This window comes from Lactuca virosa, chromosome 8 (genome assembly GCF_052849685.1).
Source record: "Lactuca virosa cultivar CGN04683 chromosome 8, Lactuca_virosa_CGN04683_v6, whole genome shotgun sequence".
Taxonomy (NCBI): Eukaryota; Viridiplantae; Streptophyta; class Magnoliopsida; order Asterales; family Asteraceae; genus Lactuca; species Lactuca virosa.
Genome location: NC_136433.1, coordinates 382,280,126 through 382,286,767, shown reverse-complemented (window position 1 = coordinate 382,286,767; position 6,642 = coordinate 382,280,126).

Here is a 6,642-nt window from a genome sequence, read left to right as displayed (position 1 = left end):
GTTCATTAGACTCTCCGGTACAAGTAGAAGGATCAATAGGCTCGGATTACGTTGTGGTCACGGACGAAGGTCCCTTAGTTGATACCTTCCTCTTCTTACACCTACCAAACGGCTCGTGTGCAGCATGCTCATGAGAGCGAGAAGACTGAGCCCCATTTTAGTCCGACAAATATGGCTTACAAAATGCATATTGGAGCCAAGCAGGATGGCCTCATAGCAGGAACCCTCCTTCTCTCCTAGAAGGCCTTCATCACCGACCTAGAATGAATCCGACTTCCCTCTGAATCATTTGAGTGAGCCCACAAATAAATCTTCTTGAGCTTTAACTCTAACTCCCAGGCCTCGCCGCTTAGGATCGAAATCAATGGAACCTCCTGGCCTCCCACAACCAGAGCAAGTCTCTTACCTCGAGATACCCAATACGGACTCAACCCAGCCATTCCCAAGATAACCTCCTTAAGGTCTTTCCACCTGATAACGTAAGCGGCCAAGGTCTGACTAATCTGCTCTTTCTTCAGGGAGATCCTGTTTTGGGTATGTTGGACGCTTGGAGATCTTACCAAAATGCATTGGAAATAGGTAAGCCGAAGAATGCACAAAAAAGAACTCATGCTTCCATTGTTTGATAGAATCTAAAAGCCTTATATAGATGTACGTAACCCCTTTTCAGCTAGATAAGGTAATCCAATCTCCAATCGATGTTGTACAGTAGAAATAATTAAAGATGTCGATGTCAGGAACGATATCCAAGGCTTTGCACAACATCAAGAAGCACATCATCTTGAGAAATACATAAGGGCTTACTCGGGTGATGTGAAGCGTGTAAACATGGTACAAATCTCCGATGAACGAAGAAGTCAAAAATCATAAACCAACAAGAAGGAATTGAAGGTAAACCCCTACATGATGATCCCCGACATCACGGATAAAAGATTCAGGAGGAACGACCGAGGGAAGGAGCGAGTCTAGAATCTAGTACAACCTCATGATCTGTATCAAGAGATTGGAATCCACAAAAGAAGGGATGGATTCAACACTATCTTTCCCAATAGAAGCTCTTGAAATTTTTGATGAAAGAGAGGTGGAGAAGGAGAAAACAAAGGAAAACCTAGGGAGAGGTCAAACTATCTTCCTTTTAAAGGAACCAGGAAGAAACAAAAAACATCCTTAGGAGATGGGAAAAGTCAGAGAAATGAAAACCATTTAATGTCAGGGCGCAACGTAATCATCACCTACGTGGATAAGATCTTTGAGCGATGCCACTTCGGATGCTAATTTTAAATCGGTTCACAAACCAAGTCAAAATTAGGGACGCTTAATGGTATATGTGGAAATCCGGAGGGCCTTTCCAATCCAACCTTAACTTGAAGATGACTCTAGAGGTCGACCCGGAAACATAACCAAGGTGAAGAGTCTGCCCGTTTCTGACTACCAGTCCCATCGGTGTACAGTCGGGAAAAGGACCAACGGATAAAGATGCATGATGTATCTGTAAAAAGGGAATCCTGCATATGAAAAAGGTACATAATTTTCATCTAAGTCTGTCTATTAAGCCATATTCTTTAACCTTAAACCACTCCTTACTTACTCTCTCAACGGAGAGGTGTCAGGTATACCTTGGGATCGCTCTAGCCCATGTTATTGTTCCTACAACTAGCAGATACCTAACTAAGCTCCCTCTCGGATCACGTATAAAAGAGAGTTAGGCGTAATATTTATTTATTTAGGTTATCAAATCTCTACAGATTAAATCAGTAATAAGTGCATAACACATATTTTTTGTTGACTTCAAAACACAGAGTTTGTTAAAAATTTAAAACGCAAATTTTGTTAGAACTTTTATTTTTTAAAAATATCAGTAGTTCTTTTTCAAACAAGAAAGTAGAATGTAATGATTTAGATTTTCTGTAGGTAAATGTTACTTGATGTTATATAAAATCCTATCTATGAACAAAAATGATAAGTTTTAAGATAAGAAATGAGACGGTTAATACATTTTTCAACCACTCACAATACAAAAATAAAACATAACACCAACTTTCAGATTTACAAAGAATCTGGAAGCTAAGAAGGAGGTGATACAATGAAAATATTAAAAATATCTCAACAAAATATGGTTGGAAAGATAAGACATAAATGAATTAGAATAGATACATAATGCTTAAATTTAGAATTGTGGGTTAAGAGGATGAAGAACTTTTTGTGTGATTCTTTCTATATACAATGTGTTTGCTTGAAATTTTTTTTTAACGATGGAGGGTTTCCTTCCTTAGATTTGAATTGAAAACCATGTATTAAATAGTAAGTTGAGATAATTGTGTGTTTGTTCGATTATTGTTTTATATCCATTGATTTAATTTATATGTACTGAGATGATGCTCATCTGTTGGATTAAAAGCATGTGAAAGGAATGTTTGTATTGCAAAAGGAAAGTTTGCAATCCATGTGAAAGGAATGCTTGTATTGTGATAGGCTGAAATGTTTCCACTAAGATCACTAATAAATTAAGGTTGTAGATTGTGTTAAGAAAATAATCAGTGATCGCGATCTCTTCCTCTTAATTTTAAAAGGAAAGTCTTAAAAAGTTATATATATATATATATATATATATATATATATATATATATATATATATATATATATATATATATATATATATAGGAAGGATCATTTGAAAACTCATAGTTTCCCGAGAACCCGAGAACTAAAAGTGGAACGTTGGATCAAAATAAAGGACGATCAAGATGCAATGTGGCATTTTTGTAAATAATCAGAAAACTAAAGAGGTGGGGGCATATCAATTAAATTAGACAAGGGTATTACTGGAAACAAATATATTATTAGTTTATTAATCCTATTTACTAAAAGAGAAAACAAAATTTCCCAATGTCTCCTGCGATTTTCCCCAAACGATCGTCACCTTCTCCGATTCTGGTGTCGGCGATTCCGCCTCCCCGACAGCCGACGCCGGCGAGTCGCCTCTTCAGTACCGCATCTAGGTAATTATCGGTGACCACTACCTACATCGACCATCTCCCTCGGCCGTTACGAAAAGAAAAGAAGAAGCTGAAAGTTCAAGCCCTAATTGATCAGTTAGGGCTCCGAAATGACGCCAAAACTATCATCGGTGACGAAGGACATCGAGGAGTCTTAGGCAGAGAACAACGTCGTGTTTCCATTGGACCTGATATTATTTTTGTATTCGATTCCGGTGCCGCATCCATCTATCTTGTCTTCGACCACAACCACCACCATACATTCCGTGAATATACATCCAAGCAAAAAAACACCAACTGCTCTTGTTCCAAAAGCTTCTTCCACCACCGAATTCTCCCTTGAAATCGTTGATGTACTCGGAGATGTCAACATCTTCACCGCTTCCTTTCAAGTGTAACAGAAGGTTGAATATCCTGAACATGAATTCCATCCGCTTCCATATTTACCATTTTGCCCTTCGTTTTCCTTTCACCACCAAAAGATTCTACAGTTTCAGATTGAAGAGTATCAAGTTTAAGAATTAACTTGAGGGAACCATTTGTTGCATTTCTTGGGGCCAATTAGAAGGTGAACAGTCATCTTGATTTCAGACAGGAGACACCAGGTTTGAATTTGATCTCCTTGTTCTATGCAATTTTGGTGGCCTTTGACCAACCCATTCACATACTTGTGAAGTAAGTATCTCCCTAGCCATTGCAGTCTCCCACACTATTTGTGTAGTCCTCATAGCCTTCTTTTTTGTCAATGGACTAGAACATGTAGTGTAAGAATCATCACAATTATTGGACCTGAGAATACAGGAAAGGTTAGAAATACTTGTTACTATTATGAAAGACACAATATTAAGAATGTGAAATAACAAAAGACAAATTCGATTATGTTCATAGTTTTAGTAACACTTTCTCTGTTTTTTAATGAAAGATACAACATAAAAATTATAATGGATTACCTGAAAACCATATTTATTATTAAAATTTATAATAGATTTTTGTAGACTAGTGTACTTGAAATGATATCTGGATTTGAGTGTTTGAAAATTGCTTAAAACTACATAAAATCTTCATGTTTGAAGTTGTTTAAAGGTTTTCCTGTGTTGAAAGGTGAAACTTGAAGCCTGTGATTTCATATATCTTGCAATCTTTGTATATTCTTTTGTTTAACTTGTGGAAATGTGATTATTGCAATTCATGTTTAAATTCTTGTGAAATTTTTGTATGTTGAAACATCTGCAAATGTGATGATGGTTTAACAGAAAACCAGTATCCCTGTTGCTTAGGTTTTGTTGAAATGGATATGATAGAAAATAATTAGTATCATGGTGCTCTTGCTTTTATACTTTTCATACATGTGTTATTTATTACCATGTTTTACTTGTATTCACTTCTAGCTTATCTAATATAGTTTTATATGGTTCTTCCCAAAACCATGTTAAGTAATATTAACTTATAAAATATAATGGGAAAATTGATGAAACTGATATAATAATGTGATCTGAAAACTGTAGGTTTTCAAATGGATTTGGGGTGACAGGTGGCAGTGCTCTTGGTAACTTAATTAAAATCAGGTCTTGAAAATGAAGGTCCTTGAAGTCTAGCGATCTATGTAGAAATAGTGTAAGCAGTAAACGAATTGAAGGTTATAAAAGTGGAGTTAGGACATTAATTAAAATAAATCAATTTATTCTCCATTATTATTATTATTATTATTATTATTATTATTATTATTATTTACACAAATAGGAAACACAAGACAAAACAAATATGAATCACAATATAGAATGCTATAAAATAAATGAGGATAAATAACACCAGCAGAGTAGACTTGATATATTGAGCTTCACAAAATGGCAACACACCTTATTATTCTCTATTATTATTATTATATTTATTGTGCGAGACCTCGGCGTTTAAAGACTGGGATACTCTGTGGGAACTTAAAGAAATTCTCGGGATCAACTTTAGCCTTGATTCGGATCAACCTCTTGAAATTCTCCCTCTTCCAGTACCTCTCGCCCCAAACACTTGCTTCTGTATAATTAGCATTGTTTGGATGTGAAGTTAGATTATCATTACTAATTTGATATTTCCCCTTTGTTCATTGAGCAGTATTCTCATAAATATACTGACATTGTTGAGGACTGTTGTTGTGATTATGAGACTGTTGATATTGTGAATGAAGATGTTTTATATCCCTTGTTGCAAGAGCTTGTTACAACTCCATTCTTCCGATATTTTAAGGTAATGTTTCCATTGATATTTGGCTTCTTTGTAAGACTAGTGATGAATTGAAAATCCTAATGTGTTCACATCATTCACAGGTTAACTTATGGCAAGGGTAAGTGGTCCAGAATTAAAGCAACAGATACATAAACAGCTTACAAACATCAGGTTTCACTCTCAACTATATCATATTCCGTTTATCTAGAAAATATCCATATTTTACTGGTTTCTTTTATGTTAAATAACCTATTTTAGAAAGAAAAAATATACTAAACTTCACATACTTATTTTTTTAAGGAGTGTTTCTTTCCTGTAATGAAAAACTTAACAAGTCTACTATGATTCCCATGTAAATCATAAGTGAATCACATATAATTACATGTGATTCACATGTAAATCACATATGAATTACATGTGATTCACATATGAATCACATGCGATTCACGTGTAAATCACATGTAATTCACATATAAATCACATGTGATTCACATATGAATTACATGTAAATCACATGTAATTCACATATGAATTACATGTAATTCACATGTAAATCACATGTTATTCACATGTTATTCACATATAAATCACATGTTATTCACATATGAATCACATATAATTCATATATGAATTACATGTGATTCATATGTAATTCACATATGAATTATATGTGATTCACATGTAAATCATATGTAATTCACATATGAATTACATGTGATTCACATGTAAATCACATATGAATTACATATGAATTACATGTGATTCACATGTAATTCACATGTGATTCACATGTAAATCACATATGAATTACATGTGATTCACATGTAAATCACATATGAATTACATGTGATTCACATGTAATTCATATATGAATTACATGTGATTCACATGTAATTCACAGTAATTCACATATGAATTATATGTGATTCACATGTAAATCATATGTAATTCACATATGAATTACATGTGATTCACATGTAAATTACATATGAATTACATGTGATTCACATGTAAATCATATATGTATTTTTGTGAGTGTTTTTGCATCAATAAACTTCTTATTATTTTTTTGTAGATTTGGAAGAAATTGTGGTGAATATTGAAGATGTGAAAAATGATAAATTGAAGAAAATATGGAAATATTGACAAGAAGACATGAAAACGCTTTGAAATTTTGTAGCATTTTTTTGTTTTTGATATTTTATATTGTATCAAATAAAATACTTATTGTATTGTGTTTATAGATTAATAAATAAAATGAGTTTTCTTATGATTCCTTTACAAATATTATAATATATGAAATATGCATATATGCACTTGTAAAAATATGCATAAATGTACCAAAAATATACATATATGCACCTAAAAAAATGCAGTTTTTTTTATAAAAAAAATAGTGTCTTTCTGAAAAAATTGCAGTTTTTTTGAA